Source organism: Lissotriton helveticus, chromosome 12, assembly GCF_964261635.1.
Source record: "Lissotriton helveticus chromosome 12, aLisHel1.1, whole genome shotgun sequence".
Taxonomy (NCBI): Eukaryota; Metazoa; Chordata; class Amphibia; order Caudata; family Salamandridae; genus Lissotriton; species Lissotriton helveticus.
The window spans coordinates 857,070,499-857,092,345 of NC_136073.1; the positions used below are offsets into that span (position 1 = coordinate 857,070,499).

General features: G+C 46.8%; 1 long non-coding RNA gene across 2 annotated transcripts in view; it reads left to right on the top strand.

Annotated features, from left to right (window-relative positions):
* Positions 1 to 3,012: 3,012 nt before the first annotated feature.
* Positions 3,013 to 21,847, top strand: part of LOC144798606 (uncharacterized) — a 1,317,000-nt gene continuing 1,298,165 nt past the window's right edge. Inside the window, exons 1-2 of one of the 2 annotated variants that reach the window (XR_013603577.1) lie at positions 3,013 to 3,454; positions 5,899 to 5,945. This is a non-coding gene — a long non-coding RNA (uncharacterized LOC144798606). The remainder of the gene's footprint in view (positions 3,455 to 5,898; positions 5,946 to 21,847) is intronic. The other variant, XR_013603578.1, reaches the window with a different exon arrangement.

Consider the following 21,847-nt stretch of genomic DNA (forward strand, 5'->3'; position numbering starts at 1 on the left):
AGACACTAACAGAACTACAAGTACTTACCACTTGCGGACATGTCGTCCATACCCACCATTAAACCTTTCGTAGTCTCAGGTGCACCATCCTCACAAGCTGCAAATGGGCCACATGGGTAGAAAGTCTTGAGACATATTTTGCAGCAGTCGGACTTGACACAGAAAAGAGCGACCCATTCCCCTTCCCCTCTGTAGTGCCCACAAGCCACAAAGTATCCAAGAAAGTATGCGAAGTTGGCACTCCATACACCACACTCATGAAGGCCCTCACCGCCCACTTTGCGCCTCCAGCAAATCCGTACTACGAGCGGTTCGTGCTCAGACAGGCATGGCAGACGCCCAAAGAATCATTGGATGAGTTCTATGCCAGGCTCTCCGAGCTAGCAACCATGTGCACCCTCCCCTACAAGCAGAATGAAATCCATGCTCCATTCATCTGGGGCTGTGCATCAGCAAAACTGCGCAAACACATCCTGCAGGTGCCCCGCATGATGATGGATAACATCCTCACCATGGGCAGGTTCTGAACTGTTGAAATTGCGAGCTACCCATATGTAAGCCACATTCCAGCAAGCCATCAAAGCTGAACCCGTCAATCATGTAGTTACCACCGCCTCAAATCAGGAAGGACCACCCCATGATGCCACAAGCCGCCAGACCGTGGTATGGAGGTTCCACCTCACACATGGGAGACAAAAAGACAAAAATGTTCGGTCTTTTAGCTGACGCCTGGAGTGAAAGGGCCCATGAAGAAGGGAGCCGCAGGGAGGAAAGGGAGTCTGCACTAGCAGATGACGACGAGTTGGAAGGTACAGTCCACGTTGTTCCTGTAGAGGAGCCAAGCCCAGGTCACATCCGCCGCACCCCCGGTGCCAAGTCATGGTCGACGGCCAACCTCTAGTGGCACTTATTTTAATGGGGGCCTCCATCAACATCCTACTCCTGTTGATGCACAAACGGATGGCCTCACACCAGCGCTGCGCCCTCTGGCAACTCCAAGTGCCTCTCATTGGCAGGCATCTTTACCACCACCATCAACCACCATGGACAAGCCACCAAGACTAAAGTCTACATCACAGAAGGAGAAATGGACATGTTACTCAGCTGCCACACAGCCGAATGGCTCCAGCCAGTCCAATTCACATTTGGGGTCCATGTCAGTGTCCTTGACTCCCTTCTTGAGGAGGTCAAAGGCTTTGGATGCCTTAAAGACTGGCTAGTCCACCTCCACACTGACCAGTTGGTACAACTGGTTGTCTTGCAACATCTTCGAGTGGCCTTCTATCTCCTCACCAAGTCTTCAACCCCATGGCAGCGGGGTCCCGAACAAGTAAAGTATTTCCAAGACACGAAACAGGCTTTGTCTGCCAACACCACACTAGCTTACTTAGATCCCAGCAAGGACACTGAGATGTTGGTGGATGCCAGCCCCACAGGCCGGGAAACCATCTTGTCCCAAAAGCAGCAGTGCGGAGAGTGAGCCCCATTATCTATACTAGACTGACTCCGACTCCCACTGAGCAGCAGTACTCTCATATTGAGGCAATTGTAATTCACTGGGGCTGCAGACTTTTCCATACCTACTTGTATGGACACCCGTTTGTCGTCAGTACCAACCACTAACCCCTCATACCGCTTTTCGAAAGTTCAGTATCCAAGCCTCCACCATGGATTGAAAAGTGGATACTACAGTTACAAGAGTATAATTTCTTCGTGGAGTATCGGCCCGAAGCCCACAACCCAGCGGATTACCTCTCCAGACACGTCTGGGCTGCCACGCCTCAAGAAGAACAAAAGGCGGAGGATGCAGAAGAGTATGTGAGTGTTGTCATGCAAAGGTCACACCCTCTGCCCATCTCCCTGCCCGACATCATTGAAGCCACCCAAGCTGACGACTGTCTCCAGTAAGCCATGGAAGCCACAGCGTTGTGACTGGCAAGCACCCAGGCTCCCCTAACCAATCACAACACTTTGCAAGGTTGTGACTGGTAAGCACCCAGGCTCCCCTGACCAATCACAACACTTTGGAAGGTGGTGACTGGTAAGCACCCAGGCTCCCCTGACCAATCACAAAATTGATTGGTTTTGAGTGGCCTGGTTCTACACTCAACCAGGGAATGGGGCCTGGGCTTGTTCTCCACGCAGGCTGTAATGCAATCTGCATAGAGAACGGAGAAAAAGTGCATAACAGGTTTGGGCGGCCCGAGAGGGCCAACCAAACAGTTATTGCGTACTTAGGAGTAGGCAAACCACTCCCCTGCTCTGCTCCGAGAGCAGCGCAGCCCCACCCACCCGAAAAGCAGCAGGAAACATAAAATAATAATAACTCAAAGTTATAATTTTATGTTTCCTTTACTTTGCAGTGCACTGCTTAACCTCTACCGCGCTAGCGGGTTTTCCCGCTGTGCGCTGAAATTTGAAAATCGCGCGTAACGTGACAAAGCCAGCTCGTCATGCGCGTAGCGCAGGTAACGCCCATGACGAGCTGGCTTTGTCATCAGCGCTGAAGGAGTTAAAAGTAGTGGGGCGACACTCCTCCACCCTAGCGGCGGAGCCACCCCCGATTTACATAGGTTATACATATTGGCTATAGCTTCAATGGCACTCCCACCGAGGTAAAACTATTAGTAAGCTTTAAATATATTTTGGAAACAACTATTTTTCTAAAAAAAATCTGCTTTCGAGTTCTTAAAATATGCCCATTTTCATCTTAAATAAACAATTTTCAGTATTGGTATATATATACTAATTCAGCCAAACAAACGCTTCTAATGTATTAGGCTGGGCTGGACACAGGAGGGCTATAACAAGTAGCTGGGGAGAGAGAGCTACTCCTTGGAAAGGCTGATCTAAACATTTTGCAATCAGCAAGCAGAAGCGGGGGCCAATGAATATCGGCGCCTGCTCCGCGAGACGGAAGCCCACGCGGTGATTGGCTGAGGCTCCGCGGAGTCCTTGAAGTAAGAGAACAGCGCGAGCCCCGCAACCAATCCCAATGAGGCATGTGATGGTTTAGACTCTTGTTGCGCAGTGACATCAATGTTCCAATATATTGCTCGCGCTGTGGCGAGGAGCGGGCTGTGAAGCAAAAAACGTCTTTACCTTGGTGGTCCTCTCGCTATAACACTTCGTGGCTCAAATACACCGCATCCACCTAGTTCTGTCAACCGAAAATACAGGGCATTGCGGCGGTTCCTCCCTCTATCGTACCAGAATGACTGAAGTACCGCTGCGGCCTGTTGGCTGTGACGCAGAAGGACACCGCTATGGGCCTATCACCCTGTGACGCCATTTGTTTTTGACAGCAGTGACGTCAGTAAAGATGGCGCCGTTCTTCTAACAGAACGTGCGTGAGGCAGCGCCCTCTGTCAACCCGTAACTTACATTGCGATTGTCTGAGTCCATCCTTGGCTCCTGAGAGCTGGTTTTGTTTGGGACGGATCCCCGTTGCAAGGTAATATTTATTTTCTAACTTATTAGCACAGCTGTAGGTTTTTTTGTTCTAACGCCTCAAATTTTGTAAAAAATCAATATTTTCAATAGGTCTGTGTAAAATCAGAATATTCTGTTTGTTTTATGAACTCGAATGGCACCCGTTAAAATGTGTTTTTATATACTAAAAGTCCCCTTAAAAAAAAAAACAGAGGTTCCAGTCATAACTAAGTTTGTTCACTTGTATGGATTTTGGAGGGGCTGTGCAATCATTTATGCCATCATTTTGGAACTCTGATTCACAGACCATGCTGTCGTGTGAAGAATGGTCACAGAGAGAAAAATAGGTTACTTTCTGCCTCATAAAAATGAAGACTCGCGTTTAAGTCGAGTGTTGATGTTTATGGACAATTTGAGACTGACAGGGAAATCAACAGGCCCAACTCATGCACATTTCAGAATTGGTCCATTGTTTGGGTCATCAAACTCATACATGGCCACATTGTAAATATCTGTGAGGGAGAGCTGGAGAAATAAATTGTGGGAAATGTATTTCCTCTTGAACGTACATTGGAGGGGTGGAAGTTTTAGCTGGGGAAATAGCATCCTTGTAGAAGAAGTAGTTTCATTATTGTAAGGTTGATAACCGCTACAAAATATTTAATGAGTGAATGATAATTACAAACAAATATACAAAAAGAATAGTCAAAAAATGAAGCTTGTGCAGTCAACCTCAAAATACGAACAAATTAAACCATTAGTAAAAATAGAATTACTCAGTTAATTTGCTTAGCAGATTTGTAAAATCTTGAATGGGATTGGATATACTATGGAGAAATAATTTAGAACAAGCACCTTTGTAGTTTTAATAATCACAAATGTCTTGTTTAAATCAAGGGTGCTTGCGTGAATCTGTCAAATGATCCAACGTAACTTCCATCTCTGACCTCTGATTTCAGGCCTTCTGAATTTACCTTTTTCCACAAATGATGCATTTTTCTACATCTTCATGACATTGTATAACAAAGGATTTTTGTTGTTCAGCCACAACAAAAGGAAAAGTTCAAAGGGAAGCTCTACTTTGCTTTCAGGAATTCAATTGTGTACCAACACCCTGTATGAATTGTAGGTTCTCACACTCTTCTTGTCTTTAACCTTCATGTTCTGTTGCTTCAGCCTTCTTATCCTGACATCTGGAATTGGAGGGTGGGCGGGTGGGAATCACCGCTTAGGGTCCTCGTATAACATGGGAGTCACAAAGAGAAAAACTTCACCCTAAAACCCTTCCTAACAATCCCAACTCGAGGATAAAAGCACTGTGGTGATTGTGAAGGAGTCCAGCAAAAAGTCCAACAGTATTTTGAATGTTTTTGTTTTGTTTTCTCTCCAGTACTTACCGCTACCAAGATGAAACAGTCTTCAGTGCTAATTCAAGAATGCTGTGGGAAAGGAGAAATCATCCTTACCAGAGCCATCACAATTGAAACAATACTCATTTTGCACCTTTTTTTCCTACTGTATCAATAAAGATCATTATTCACAATGCCCTTTAGTCCGTGCCGTGTCTGGCGACGCCATTACAGTGTTGTCAGAAGTGGGATAAGTTTACCTGCCAGACATGATTGAGATGGTGACTATGGAAGAAATAATCAAACAGCTGGCTAAGGGTCAGTGTCCCCTTCAGCTGGTCGTGCTCCATACAGCATTGAAAACACAAGCCAATATGATTCTAGATATCCAACAAGCACATGACTCTGCCATTCTTAAATTGACTGGCACAATAGCCAGTGTGAAGTTATATTCAAATGTTCCGTTTTATAGAAGTATCAAGTAAGAGACGATCCTGACTATTTTTTCACTAAGTTTGAGCATGTTGCTACCTCAGCTGCTTGGCCACTTGACCACTGGGGGTCAGTATGTTGCCCCTTTTATTTTCCGGTGAATTAACAAAAGAATATCAAGAAGCTAATCTGTTAAGATATAAAGAAGAGCCTTATAGAATGCCCCCGATATCATGCTGAATATTTACATGGTCAAATTTAGAAAAGAACATTGGGGACCCATTGACAATTCCAGGACTCTGTACTACAGGGTACAAGATTTGTGAAACCAATTGGCTAAAACCTGAAATGTCTAAGTTAGAGGAGGGAGTAGAAAAGGTATACTTGAGGCCACGAAAAATATACTGGCCCACTCGCTATGGCGAATTGGATTTTGTCAGCCCAAGCTGTTTTTAGCACATACTTGTCCGTTCTGGAGAGCGAACTTAAGCTGGAAGGAACAGGTGTTCTGTTCATTCAGAAAGTGAATGAGCAATAAAGGTGCCTTTAAATATTGTTTTTATTTTTACAGATTTGCTGTCGGTTCAAGGACAGATGTCAAATGTCAGTTTATCTTTTTACTAATTGTTTCTTATCTTATCCTGGAAAATGATGTTTACTTTTTTTTCTCTTATTACATTTACAGGTTTTTGTCAAATGAGCTGTCTGACAATCATTGCGAAACAAAAGGCTGTAAGTTGTCAGATTTTTTATTCTATACATCTTGCAAATGAATAGTACACGTATTTCAAAATATGTCAGGAATTACAATATAACTGTGTTTTGCCAGTCACAAATGTGATGCAAACAAAGATTTAAATAGGAGCAAACCAAGACAGAACACTTCACTTTATGATGTGCAAATGACTAATTTTGCAGAGATTCGATTTCCAAACATTATATACTATACAGTTTTATCAGTAAAACCACGTCAGTGGGAAATGTTGTAGCCATTTCAATGAAAAATCTGCTGTTTGCACATAAGTGTGCTACTACTTCATGCTTCAGGTATGTATTTATTAAAAGTGATAGTTTTGAAACCTAATTTAAGAAACATTCCTGCCCCTGCCCTGATGACAATTTGGTTAATGAACTAAGAGGCAAGTCGGCGGACATCGGTTTCCTATATGTGGCTAGATTTGTATTACACATGGATCAAAAGTTTAGTCTATTAAATCAAGCAAAAGTGTTTTCTGAACAACAGCCATGCTGAACTTGCGTATTTGAAGGTGCACTTGTTTGTGAAAAAGAAAAAATGGCGGCTAAATTAATTAAAATATTTGCCCAGGATCAAATAATTTGAAACCAGTTTATGAATCAAGAGCATTATAATTAGGTCAAGCAGATTATTTAAGTCACTAGACCTGTAGGTCTAGAAACATTTTAATGCTTTTTCGAGGCCTGCACTTAGAGTAGTACCTGGAGGCTCTCCCTGCATCTACCAGAATATGAGTTTGGCAACATCCAAATATGACGGCCACCAAAGCTGTGGATCTAGCATGTGCCTACCATAGGTCTCCAGAGTTTAAAGCCCATTCCTATCCCCATCCTGAAGACCCCTACAAAAAGTTAAGCCCCAAACTCCTCTTGATACTAAGGTTGATCTGAAGACACCTTGGAGAGAGGTGGTACAAGGCCCACGGTCCTACCAATGTGCCGCATGGGGCCACATTGCATAGAACTGTCAGCAAAAGGCACCAAGTCCAAAACCCATGGAAACAGGATCTACCAAAATATAGGTTTTGTATATGAGTAGAGGAAATCGAAATATAGGAAACAGGTTATGGGAATTTAGCCACAACCCTAATCGACTCAGGTGTTTCTACTCAGTGGTTTGTCATTCTCTTATGAATCCAAACCAAACTTTGAAAGGTGAGAGGGTAATCATCACGTGTACATGGGGACAACAAACCATACCCTATAGTCCTGATTCAATTTCAATGGCAGGGACAGGTTGAAGACCTATGCGTAGGGTAATATCAGGCCCTGCAGAAGATGTCATTCCAAGGATGAATTATCCTTTGTCCAACACTTACTAGAGACCACAGGAAGAGAAGAGACTGAGACCAAATGGCTAGATGAAGGCCCAATTCAACAAGGAGAAATCGGTCGAGTTAAGCAGAAACCAAGAAAGACAAAATCTGAAAGATGCAGGTGTAAAAAAATGTTTTCTGATCCTAACCCCAGTTTAAAATGTCCTATATTTGTTCCCACAGATGAAGGCTGGGAACAGCAACCTAGTTTCAGGGCAGCCCCGCGGGAGGATCCTAATTTGGCTCATGAAGGGGCACTGGCCGGCCACCACAGAGGGACAGAACAAGGTAGGACCATCCTTTTGTCTCAAGAAGTGCCTCTTTTATAGAGCTACAGAGCAGGGGGAAGGAAAGAGGGTACAACTAGTGGTACCCTTTCCCATCAGACACCAATTCTTGTGTCTAGCCCATAGCCAAATATGGAGGGGGTTGGTCATTATTGTCGGGGGAAAAAACTGAGGAATACTCGCTCAGGAAGTTCTATTGGCGTGCCGTTTATTCTGACATTAAAAAGTATTGTGTTTGCCCCAGTATTGGAACTTTCATAGATTCCCATGCTTTGTATCATTCCCCGTCGTCGGAATGGGAGCCTCGGTAGTATCACAACCATAGAAACAAAAGAGAAAATTAGGCCTAGGCCTCATCTCATTTTGTATCCTATCACCCTCTTTTTGTAAAAGAGACCAAACTTTTGTCAGGACCAATCAGAGCAGCCTCACCCCATAGAACCTTCCTGAGAGAGCTCAGAGCCTCAGATTTTTCTACCGCACGTTGTGCTAGGGAGTCTCCACTGAGCTCTGCTCAGTTTTCTCAATCTTACTAGTTATTTCTTCAATTTTTCTACTGAAATCAGGACATGTCTGACAAGGAGAAGAAGGCCTTATTCAGGTCCCGTGGCTCTTGTGGGAAAAAACGACTTTTTGTGGAAGATAAGCATGAAAACTGTAATTATTGCTTATACCCGGACCACAAGCCCACAGAATGCAAAATTTGTAGAACCTTCTCTTCCAAGACGCTTCGGGACAGAGAGGGTCGGCTTTTGACCTGGCTTCAAAAGATGAAGACTCGGAAGGAGGTGCTCTCATCAGATGAAGAGGACTCAACATTTCTAGCTTCCTCTCACAGATCCAGAAAGAGGGGTAGGTCTCCCCCTGCTTCTTCTTCAGCTGAGCCCCCTCTTAAGGCCCCTCATAAGATCTCTTGACAGGTCTGAGAGGGCTGGTCCCCTTCAATCTCCTCACGGAAGTGAAAAGGAGAGGCAGGGACAGGCTGCTGGATTGATTACAGCCTCAAAGGACAACAAGCATTGGAAATGCAATAGGTCTCGCAATAGAATAGTTAGACATTTTTCTTTTTGCAAATGGAAGAGTGGCGTTGCGTGGATGAGTAGCGTTGCGTGGATGAGTGGCGTTGCGTGGATGAGTGGCGTGTGTGAGTGGCGTTGCGTGTGTGAGTGGCGTTGCGTGTGTGAGTGGCGTTGCATATGTGAGTGGCGTAGCGTGTGTGAGTGGCGTTGCGTGTGTGAGTGGCGTTGCGTGTGTGAGTGGCGTTGCGTGTGTGAGTGGCGTTGCGTGGATGAGTGGTGTTGGAATGCAATAAGTATCGCATTAGAAAAGTTGTAGTTATTGGTCTTGTAAATGACATAATTTTTTTTTTTTGCGATGTTAAAATTGCTATATTGATGGCTTTGTCATTTACAATGCCAATAGTTATAACTTTTGCAAATGTGACACCTATAGCATTTGGAATGCAACATGTTTAGTATTTACGTGACTTATATGGCAGCTCTGGTCGTTATGCTACATCTCTAGATAGTTTTATCTTCCGCAAATGTGACACCTATTGTAACACAATATGTGTTGTGAGGGTGAGTGAGGGTGAGGGGATGAGGGTGAGGTGTTGAGGGTGAGTGAGGGTGAGGTGTTGAGGGTGAGGCGTTGAGGGTGAGTGAGGGTGAGGCTGAGGTGTTGAGGGTGAGTGAGGGTGAGGAGTTGAGGGTGAGTGAGGGTGAGGGTGAGTGAGTGTGAGGGGTTGTGGGTGAGTGAGGGTGAGGATGAGTGAGGGTGAGGGGTTGAGGGTGAGTGAGGGTGAGGGTGAGTGAGGGTGAGGCTGAGGGGTTGAGGGTGAGTGAAGGTGAGGCTGAGGGGTTGAGGGTAAGTGAGGGTGAGTGAGAGTGAGGGTGAGTGAGGGGTTGAGGGTGAACGGTTGAGGGTGAGTGAGGGTGAGGTGTTGAGGGTGAGTGAGGGTGAGGTGTTGAGGGTGAGTGAGGGTGAGGGGTTGAGAGTGAGTGAGGGTGAGGCGTTGAGGGTGAGTGAGGGTGAGGGTGAGTGTGGGTGAGGGTGGGTGAGTGAGGGTGAGTGAGGGTGAGGCTGAGTGAGGGTGAGTGAGGGTGAGGGGTTGAGGGTGAGTGAGGGTGAGGGGTTGAGGGTGAGTGAGGATGAGGGGTTGAGGGTGAGTGAGGGTGAGGGGTTGAGGCTGAGTGAGGGTGAGGGTGATTGAGGGTAAGGGGTTGAGGCTGATTGAGGGTGAGGGTGAGGGTGAGGGGTTGAGGGTGAGTGAGGGTGAGGTGTTGAGGGTGAGTGAGGGTGAGGGTGAGTGTGGGTGAGGGTGAGTGAGTCTGAGTGAGGGTGGGGGTGAGTGAGGGTGAGTGAGTGTGAGTGAGGGTGAGTGAGGTTGAGTGAGGGTGAGTGAGGGTGAGTGAGGGTGAGGCTGAGGGGATGAGGGTGAGTGAGGAGTTGAGGGTGAGTGAGGGTGAGTGAGTGTGAGGGGTTGAGGGTGAGTGAGGGTGAGGGTGAGTGAGGGTGAGGGGTTGAGGGTGAGTGAGGGTGAGGGTGAGTGAGGGTGAGGCTGAGGGGTTGAGGGTAAGTGAGGGTGAGTGAGGGTGAGGCAGAGGGGTTGAGGGTAAGTGAGGGTGAGTGAGAGTGAGGGTGAGTGAGGGGTTGAGGGTGAACGGTTGAGGGTGAGTGAGGGTGAGGTGTTGAGGGTGAGTGAGGGTGAGGGGTTGAGAGTGAGTGAGGTTGAGGCGTTGAGGGTGAGTGTGGGTGAGGGTGAGTGAGGGTGAGGGTGAGTGAGGGTGAGTGATTGCGAGTAGCAAAAAAATCGTATGGAGCCAGGGGCGTAGCGCAGGCTCCTGCAGGGGGAGGCTGGGACAGGCTGGGGTACCCCTTGAACTCAATTTCTACGACTATCCCTGAGTTGTGAGAAACTGGTGAGGGGGGGGGATTCGGAAGGACGGGGTGACGGCGATTGCGATTGCGATTGCGATTGCGACAGACGGCGATTGCGGCTGAGGGAACTGATGTGCACGCGCTTTTAAGCTCAATGCACATGCGCATTGAGCTTAAAAGTCACGGGCACTGCAAGGAATCGCCACGATTCCTTGCTTCTTAGTTAAAGGTTGTTTAAGCCGCAATAGGCTCGCAAGCTCGATGCGCATGCGCATCGACAGGCGAGACCTAAAAAGGAGGTTACTATCACTTCTCCTCCGTCCAAAAAGGAAAAAAACGGTGACAAATACTCTTCTGTCACTCCAGGAACCGGGCTGGAGAAAAAACAGCGTCCGTCGACGGCGAAAACATCAGGTACGTCGACGACGATTGCTTCTGTGAAAATTCCCGCTGTTTCCTTGGCTCCGTCGACGGGCTCGTCGGCGGTAGCGATCTCCAAGTCGACGACTTCGTCGTCATTCAAGGTTCCCAGTTCGTCGACGATAGCTTCTTCCACGTCGATGACGATGAGTTCCGGTAAGGTGCTGTCGACGGCCTCGTCGACGACAAAGACTACGTCGACGACGACGACAACTTCGACGTCGACGCTCATGGTGATGACGACGAGTTCGTCTACAAAACCGTCGACGATCATTCCGTCGACGACCAAGATTTCGTCGACGAAGGCTGCTGTACCGTCGACGATTCCATCGACAATACCGTCGACGACCGCTGCACCGTCAACGACGGCTCCGTCGACGAGACCGTCGACGGGTCAAAAATGCATTTTCCACTGCAGGAGATGAAAATTACACCGGAAATGATGTCTCCGCGACGAGTTTCGTCGCATCCACCGACAATGCTTCTGGATGATGAGTCGGAGGAGGATGAGGATGAGAGTGGCCATTATGGGGATGCCTACAGTCCCTCAGACTTGAATGTAAAATTGCAGGAGACTGATACAGAGGACTATTACGAGCATACAGGTGGTCAGCAGTTGTATCACTGTGTTCCACAAGAGCGAAGTCCGCCTGGTTTAGGGCAGGACATTGTGGCCATGCCCGCCTCTCTAATCTCTGATCTACAGATGATGCTGCCGAACTATAGAAACAGGTTTCTTGCGGAACCTTCAATGCAGTCTGCGCAACCTCCACCTCAGGTGTTGTCACAAGCGCAGCCAGTTATCGGTCTGCTTCCTTCGCCAGTGGTGCCCCTCACGCCTCCACCGGTAATACCTATGGTCCGTTCCCGGACACCGGATCCCGAACCAGACAATACTGTCCAGCAGGATACCTCTTCGGAAGATGAGGCTGTACAAGTGGATCCCTTGACTGATCCATTGCAGGACCCAGACTTGGATCAGGGGGACAGTGGGCTACAAGATCCAGACGCCACTGGTCGTGATACTTCTAGCTCTCCTCCAGTTGATATAGGGGGGTTCCATAACCTGATGGAGAGAGCGTCAAAAAGGTTTGGACTGCCGATTACGAGAGAGGAGTCTGAATGTTTCCTCTATGACTTCAAGGAGCAATACAGAAGATCTGTCAAGTCCATTCCCATAATTGAACATGTGTGGGAAGAAGGTATGACGATCATGCAAAACCCAGCCACTGTTATTCTGGTCCTCCCCAGACTGGAAAAGAAGTACAAGGCCCCAGAAGGCAGTCCAGCTTGTCTTCTTGGGCAGCCGAAGCCTGATTCTGTGATTTCACAGGCCGCCCAAAGCAAGTCCAAGAACCCGTCAACACCTTTGACTACGCCTCCGGACAAGGAGGGTAGGCGCCTGAATAACGTGAGGAAGAGGTTTTCTTCCATGGCCAGCTTGCTTGTTAGAGCAGCAAATGCTCTCGCCATTCTAGGCAGATATGATCGCCAGATGTGGTGTGACATGGAACCATTTGTAGAACAACTACGTGACTCCACAAGGGATGAGGCCAAGAGAGTGCTGATGGAGGGAGAGAAATCCTCCGCTGAAGTTATCGACTGTGCTATGGATATAGCTTCCACGGCTTTTCGGGCCTTAGCAGGGTCAGCGGTGCTACGTCGCCAGGGCTGGTTGAGAGCCACCTGGTTTCGTCAGGAGGTCCAAAATAAGATCCTGGATCTCCCATTTGATGGAGAGATGCTTTTCGGTAAGCATGTTGACGATGCCCTGCAAAATCTAAAGAAGGATACAGACATGGCAAAGTCTTTGGGATCACTCAACTACCGTAAGGTCCCATTTAAAGGCGCTTGTGGCAGAGGTTTCTCTTCGTATAGAGGCAACACCCAACAAAGATATTCCTCGCAATCTTCGCAGTCTTATAAGACTCAATACTCAAATCAACGGCAGGGGCAATCGGCATCTTACTCTCGCCAACCTCCGCGAGGGCGTCAGAACCGTCAGGGACGTGACAACACCAAGCGGCAATAGCGGCCTCCTGAGTTTGAGTTTGAGTTTAAAATATTTGTATAGCGCACTTTCACCAGCGGTTTCATGGCGCTCCTGACTCTACCTACTGTTCCTACCCTCCCAGTCACATCAGCGGGGGGCAGGATTTCATTTTGTCTGAACAACTGGAAGTGTATAACATCGGACCAGTGGGTCCTGAATATTGTACAGAGTGGCCATACGTTGGAATTCCAAGATCTTCTCCAGCAAGAGCTCCGGGCGCCATCCGCACAAAACATCTGGGTCTGCTCCATCTCGAAGCCCATCAATTGTTCCTCAAGGGGGCAATCGAACCGGTACCTCTCTCTCAGAGGGGCAGAGGTTTTTATTCCAGGTGCTTCCTGGTGCGGAAGACGGCAGAGACTTAGCGCCCCATACTAGACCTACGAGAGCTCAATACTTATCTCATCAAGCTCTCTTTCAGGATGGTCACTCTCCAAGAAATTCTTCCTCTTTTGAACCCAGGCGACTATATGGCGTCTCTGGATTTAGAAGATGCGTATTTCCACATTCCGATACACCCAGCTCACAGACAATATCTGCGATTCACAGTGGGCAAGAGCCATTTCCAATTCAAGGTCCTTCCGTTTGGCCTTCGGTCTGCACCTCAGGTGTTTACCAAAGTGTTGGCGCCTGTAGCAGCTTTTCTATGAAAACAATCCCTGGAGGTTTTCCCTTACTTGGACGACTGGCTCGTCAAGGCTCCATCTTTCAAGGAAACCTTTCAAGCTGTTTCGATTTGCATTCAGTTGTTCAGTCACCTGGGCCTTCAGCTAAACAAACACAAGTCAGTCCTACAGCCCTCCAGAGCCACACGGTTCCTGGGGGGCATTTTGGACACCACACAATGCACAGCTCGTCCTTCGGAAGAGCGTCAACAGAAGTTGATCGTATCAGCTTGTCAACTGCTCCACAAGAACTGCCTTACAGTCCGTCATTACAACTCCCTTCTCGGGTCGATGTCATCCTGCATTCCATTGATACCGCATTGCAGGCTGCGCATGCGTCCTCTGCAGGAAGAACTAGACAAGCAATGGCGCCAAGCAGAGGGTTCATTCAACGACAAGGTGTTGGTGACATCCGCAATGAGAAGGGCATGCGAATGGTGGCTAGTACAAGACAATATCGCACAAGGTCTGACGTTCAGAACTTCACCATCTCCCCTGATCATGACCAAGGATGCCTCTTTGGAAGGCTGGGGAGCAGTGCTCCGAGAGCTTCAAGTCAGTGGGCACTGGAGTCCAGAGCAACGCCAGTGCCATATCAATTTTCTGGAGCTAACGACCATTCGGTTGGCTTTGCAGGCTTTCCTTCCCAGAGTCCGCAACCATACAGTGCTGGTCCGGACGGACAATACGACGGCCATGCACTACGTCAACAAGCAAGGGGGAACGAGGTCGCAAACTCTGTCCACAGAAGCTCAGAGGATCTGGGATTATGCAATTCTTCACAGCATCAGACTGAGAGCCGAACACCTGGCAGGCTAGCTCAATGTCAAGGCGGATGCCCTGAGTCGCCAGACAGAGGTGACTCACGAATGGGAATTGAATCAGTCCATTCTGGAGAGTGTGTTCTCGGTCTGGGGGACGCCAACCATCGACCTTTTTGCCTCTCCGGTGAACGCCAAATGCCGGTTTTACGCAAGCAAGGTTCACCATCAGGGATCCCTGGGGAACGCCCTTTCGATGGCCTGGTACAGCGCATTCTTTTACGCTTTTCCTCCAATTCCCCTCATTCCTCGAATACTCAGGAAAATGAAGGCGGAACCATGCAAGAATATTCTCATTGCACCAGCATGGCCCCGGCAATTTTGGTACACAGAACTCCTGCGGCTCTCCCAAGCTCCTCCAATTCGCTTACGACCAATTCCGTCCCTGTTGTCAAGGAATCAGGGACAGGTTTACCATCCGGATCCGAAATCGCTTCACTTGACAGCGTGGCTCCTGAACACAGAGAGTTCCGTCATCTGAATCTCTCCCAGGAATGTAGAGAAGTTTTGTCACAGGCTCGAGCACCGAGCACTAATAAGACTTACAAGGCAAAATGGAAGAGGTTCTGCCTATGGTGTCAAAGACAAGGTCTCCATCCTTACAAGTCGCTGCCTCATCAACTATTGCCACATATACTATCATTGGCTAAGTCTGGGTTGGCGCATTCGTCTGTGAAGGTCCATCTTGCAGCCATATCAAGGTTTCGGCGTAGTTCTTCAGGCCCTTCCTTATGGTCCTCTAGGATTGTTAAACAATTCTTAAAAGGCTTGTTCCGGATGTATCCTCCAGTTCGACCTCCTCCACCAGTTTGGCAGCTCAATCTTGTCCTGGCTCAACTCATGAAAGCTCCGTTTGAGCCTGTGCACAAGGCGGATTTGAAGTTCCTGTCTTGGAAACTTGCCCTCCTCTTAGCTCTCACATCAGCGACAAGAGTTAGTGAGCTTCAAGCCCTCTCCATAGTGCATACATTCCTTCAATTCAAAAAGGATGTTCTTATTCTTCGCACCAATCCAAAGTTTATTCCAAAGGTGCCGTCTGAGTTCCACTTGAATGAACCTTTGATTTTAAAGTCTTTCTTTCCGCGCCCTTCTACGCCTGCTGAACGCACATTACATTCTTTGGACGTTCAGAGATGCTTGAAATTCTACTTAGAGCGCACACGACCCTTTCGGAAATCATCCCAGTTGTTTGTGTCCTACAGCGCACCACGGAAGGGGTTTCCTTTGGCAAAGAGTGGCATTTCCCGCTGGATCTCCAGTGCGATTCAATTCTGCCATCAGGAGGCGGGCAAGCCACTGGACAGAAAAGTCCGTGCACATTCCACAAGGTCTGTGGCATCGTCTGTGGCTCTCTTCTCTGGAGTCGCCATTAAGGACATATGCAGGGCAGCAACGTGGAGCAGTACTCATACCTTCACGAAGCACTACTGCCTGGAGTCTGCAGGACGAGACGACGCGGCTGTTGGTCAAGCAGTTCTGCGGAATCTTTTTCATTGAGAGGTGAGCTTTCCCTACAATCCCTCCATCCTGGTGAGCACATTTTGTTTATAGTTTTGCTATGCTATAAGTATTACTAATATGGTTATGTGATGCCATATATCTACAAAATGTGTCTTTGTGATTTACTGCTAGCTACTCTGATACAAAGCATGGAAATCTATGAAAGTTCCAATACCGGGGCAAGAAAACAAGTTACTTACCTGTAACTTTGGTTCCCCAGTATTGGTAACTTTCATAGATTCCCATGCGCCCACCCTCCTCCCCTGGGAAAGCTCAGCCTTTTGACGAGAGTTAGTGGCGGTTTGCACAACGGCTACGAAAATCTGAGGCTCTGAGCTCTCTCAGGAAGGTTCTATGGGGTGAGGCTGCTCTGATTGGTCCTGACAAAAGTTTGGTCTCTTTTACAAAAAGAGGGTGATAGGATACAAAATGAGATGAGGCCTAGCCTAATTTTCTCTTTTGTTTCTATGGTTGTGATACTACCGAGGCTCCCATTCCGACGACGGGGAATGATACAAAGCATGGGAATTTATGAAAGTTACCAATACTGGGGAACCAAAGTTACAGGTAAGTAACTTGTTTTCTTCCTGTGACCGCGAGTTAACACAGCTGGTGTGCCCAGAGCACATCGACAACCTCTTCCTATAATTGATGTGCCCTTTGAAAGTGTAGAAAGGGATTTACTTGATCCTTTGGTGTCCTCCTCAAGCGGGTATTGATACTTGCTAGTCCTTGTTGATTATGCTACTAAGTACCCCAAGGCCGTGCCTCTTTACTAGTATGTCTACACCTGTGATTGCCCATGCATTGATAGAATTTTTCTCTAGAGTTGGGTTTCCCAGGGAAATATTAACAGATCAGGGAACCCCATTTATGTTTAAGTTAATGGGGAAGATTTGTCTTATCCTAGGGATACAACAAATTCAGACATCTGTTTACATCCGCAAACAGATGGGTCTTGTAAAAAGGTACAATCAGACTATTAAGACCATCCAAAAAACGTTAGTTTCTGATACTGGTAGAGACTGGGATAAGAAACCATCTCTAGTGATTACCATTTTTACTCATGCTCAGGTGTCTACCAGGTTTTCCCCCTTCGAGCTAGTCTTCAGGCGCAAACCCTACACTTTGCTAGATATGGCGGTCGAACACTGGGAACAAGAAGATGATGAGGGACAGGAGTTGTTAGACTATGCAGGCAAGCTGAAGGAAAACATAGCAAACCTATGGGTGGGTCTCCTCGCAGCTATTTGTTTGGACTGCGATGACGATATTATACTGTTCTGGTTTTTATTAAGGAAGGGGCCAATAATTATTAAAGCTTTCTGGGTTGAGTTCCCTATCCTTTTTTAAGAGCACCACTTACTTTTTTTGTTACACTGCACTTCCCATCACATCAACATCAACATTATGTGGTAGTACCAAGTGATTGTGGGTCGCTACCCCGCATCTGGTTATCGGGGTATGCCGGTCTCAATGATCTAGAGACACAATACCCGATAAGGACTTCCACATGATAATATTGATCATTACAAGACTGTTGATGGGAATCCTACACCAGGGGTGACTCACGTTACTGGTTCTTCACATCTTGTGATCTGGTTTGTCAGTATTATTGTGTTCGTACCCTTGTACTTTTGATAAGGTGTTGACGAGCAGAGGATTACGATTGAATCCGTATTTAGACCCCTAAGTTTGTAGTTGTGTGTTGATTCCTACGGGGGATAATACTTAGGCACGGTCTATAAACATCCCTCTAGCCCTGCAATAGATTGTGTTTTTTATGGGAGTACGGATCAACATGAAGGAGACCCAGCGTAAACAGAAGAAAGGATATAACAGACAGACAAAACTATGTAATCTTCAGACAGGTGATACGGTATTGGTTTTACTGCTCTCTTCCGATATTAAGTTGCTAATTAAATGGTAAGGGCCCATTGTAGTCCTAAACTAAGTTACTCCAGTCACCATTCAAGTTGCTGTTCCACACCAATCCAACGTGGAGCGGATCTATCATATTAATCTCCTAAAGCAAAAATGGGAGGAACCAATGGAAGACTCCCTTGCTACTGCTCCTGTATCGTTGATCACTACTTCGCAACCCCCTTAACATAACATTCACTCCAATAGGAAATCTCCTGAGGGAGGGATGATAAAGGTCAACACCAACTTAAAACCCAAACAAATAAGTCTACTCTGACATATTGTGCTCAACCACTGGGACGTGTTTTCAGATAAGCTAGGAAAAACAAACATGATGCAACATGACATAAACACAGACAGTCAGAAAGTGGTCCATTTATGACCCTATCGTCTACCAAAGGCTAGACGACAGGCAGTGGAAGAGGAGGTGAAATCCATGCCGGAAAATGGGACAATCGAACATCCAATGGTTTTCATCTGTTGTCTGGGTTCCCAAACCATATTAAGTCCCTTAGATTTTGTATAGATTTCTCAAACTTGAATAACATCTCTAAATTTGACACATATCCCATGCCCCAGGGTGGATGAGTTAGTTGAGAAACTGGGTAAAGTCAAGAACCTTTCTATCCTCGACCTAACAAAGGGGTATTGGCAAATACCATTAACAGAAAGAGCCAAGGAAGAAACGGCATTCACGACCCTATCCAGGCTTTATCAATTCACAGTTCTTCGTTTCGGGTTGCATGGAGCATCCGCCACGTTTCAGCAACTAATGGATAAGGTCTTGTGCCCTCATCACCAGTACACTGGGGCATATTTATGATATTGTCATCTTTAGCAGCTCCTGGAACCAGCATGTACAACACTTGGAACTGATGCTAACAGCTCCCCGAGAGGCAGGTCTTACTGCCAATGCCGACAAGTGTCTATTAGCTACTAACTCTGTCCTTTACCTCGACTAAGAAATACAGGATGGGTCCATTCGCCCGAGGTGGGGAAGGTAGCTGCTATCAAGGGCATTCCTAGACCCTCCGCAAAGAAAGACGTTTGGTTCTTCTTGGGGTTGGTGGAATACTACAGACAGTTCTACCTCAATTTTCTGAAGTAGCATCACCCCATACGGACCTGCTTAAGAAAGACCAACCAGCTAAATTACGAATATGGTCCCAGCGCTCAACAGCAACGTTTTGATTATCTCAAGGAGTGTCTGTGTAGGGAACCTGTATTGTTATTTTCAGGCCTTTCGACCTGCAAATAGATGCTTTAGGCACGGGACTAGGGTCTGTGTTATCACAACCTGATCAGGAAGGACTGTTACGCCCCCTGTAGTGTCCCTTAGTGAGAAACTACTTCCCAGGAAACGCCATTATGCCACGACTGAGAAAGAATGTTTAGCCATTAAATAGGCAGTGGTTGCTCCCCAATATTATTTATTACGTCACTCTTTTCTGTTACTGACTGATCATGCTCCTTTAACCTGGCTTGCCCGTAATAAGGACTCAAACCCAAGAATCTTGCAGTGCTTTTTAGCACTTCAACCCTTCTCTTTCCAGGTTCATCATAGAGCGTCCCTTCAGTCCATTGTGGACTTTCTCTCCAGGAATGCTGGTTCCCAAAGGCCGGATCGTCCATTCCTAGAGGAGAGGAGAGGTACTGGTACATGGGCCTGAGAAATCCAACATGGCTGACAAGGAAGGCATTTCTGAAGGAGGGGATAGCATACTAGCCTATAGCGCACACCCGGATAATGGAAGTGGGTTGCCGTAATATGAAGAGCTGGTTACAGGCATGGGGGGGGACTTTTCTGAAGGACTGCTGAGTCGGGATGCACAGATGAAAAGAAAGGAAGATGCTGAAATGGACATCACAACCCCTGAGCGGCAGAGGGAGGAATCCAGCCCAGCATTTAAGGAGCAATGGGAAGCTAGGCTGAGCCTGGCAGACGCTCATGGAGTAGCAGAAACACAACTGGGGGAGGACGAACCGGATAGAGACAGTGGTACCTGGGAGAAAGTCAAATTGGTCCCGGCAGCTGCGGTCCAGTCACAGGACCGTGGCTACAGACCGTGACAGAGTTTACAGTCCCGAACAGTGGTTTTTGAGGAAAGCGTTACCCCGCTTTGGGATCACCAGTATAACAGAGGAATCACAAAGAGAAATACTTCTCCTAAAAATCCTTCCTAACTATCCCAACCACAGGTTAAAGCAGCACTGAATGGGTGATGGATGATGGAGTCCGATTAAAAGTTCAACGATAATTAGATTTTTTTAGTTTTGTTTTGTTTTCTCTCCAGAACCTACCTCTACCTCGAAGACAGTCTTGGGTGCCAATTCATGAACGCCGTGGGGAAGAAGAAATAATCCTGACCAGAGCCACCACAGTTTGAAACAATGGTCTTTTTGCACTTTTTTCGAATTATGTCAATAAAGATCACTAGTGCCAAAGCCCTTGAGTCTGTGTTGTGTCTGGCGACTCCATTACAGGCATGATTAACACTTCAGTCTATTTAATACAGGCACCAGCTACAACAAGCATGTGTACCCACTGGAAGGCTGCTAAAATCCACACTCACTTTGGTTCATAGGACTGCTGGAATTTCTTCTGTGCTAATTGGAGTAGTGTGCCTGCTTAACGTTGACGATTTGCAGGTGTTGCACGTTCTCAATAGGTCTTCCACAAGGTTGTTAATTTTGGGGAACTGTACTTTCTCTTAAACACATCTTAGTTTTGAAATCCCTTGATGTTTTATGGTGTCTAATAAGAGGGTGGAATTAGGGGGCACAGCACGACCACGTGTGTTCCTTTTAGTAGCAAACTATCTGAGGGGATGGGCAGTTCCAGTCATACGATCTGTAAGCTATTATAGTGTTACAGGCTTCCGGTGTAAATTGCGAGAGATTTTGCCTGGATCTGGCACATATATCCTCAGTGGCTGCCATGACTGTCTGGAGGCATTCTCAATGGGGACTCCATCCTTAGTTTATTAAAGGGAGACTGGAAGCTTCCTAAAGTCTACCACTATTATCTTTGCATACCCTTCAGTCTCTTTGACCTACATTGCTTTTCCTTCCATAGCCAGCGTGGGTGTCTTGAGAGGTAGATGATTGAATTAAACTTTTGGAGCAGTAGAATCCATTTCTCTATGTGCAGCTGTGGCTTTGAGTAGGGGATCCAGCTTCCTGTGATCAGTAGAATGCTGACATCGGCTGCTATACAGGTATGGGGGAAAGTGGCCCCTCCCCTTAAGATGTTCAACAGCTTCCATCTTTATAGGGCAGTTTCTTAGTCGATTCTCTGTTATCTTGGGATTAACGCAGGATGGATTCCAGTCTGGTGGGGCCCACATGTACAACAAGTTCCGGCATCTTGTTTTATTCCTAGTACCACATAAGTCTAGATGCAGAGAGCACGTCTTTGATGTTGATAAAAGCCTCTTCATCCCTTGACCATAGTGCATTGACGGTACTCGTAATTTAGGGCGAGTTTCTAGAAAAATCGGCATCACATTAACTCAGGCACGAGGTCATTCACAGTTTGGGTCAGACACCTTCCTCTTAATTGCAGAATTGAGCAGACTATGTTGTCCTTCGGACAAGTATGCCCAACTCCCTGCAGCACAACGCCTTTGGCTGCCAGTTTGCTGTACCACATTATGGATCAGGGAAGGGCACTGTCTGCAGTTAAGGTAATATTTTTGTCCATATGTTAATACTGTTCAAACTTGTATTTATGGTTTATTAATTGAAAGCCCTTAATATTAGGGTGAGTACTCTTAAGTAAATGTTGTAAGCTCCAACTGCACTACTGACAGTATAAAAATGTGTACACACGTTTTCAAAGTTTAGCAATATAAGGCTATGTATAATGCTCCCAGAATGCTCTCAGATTTGAGGCAAATATTTGCAGTAGCTTGAAAGCAAGATTGATGATTCTTTGCTTTCAAAATAAAATGTTCATACAAAAAATGAAAGCAGGAAAAAAACATTCAGCTAAACTACTGTAAAATTTCCGG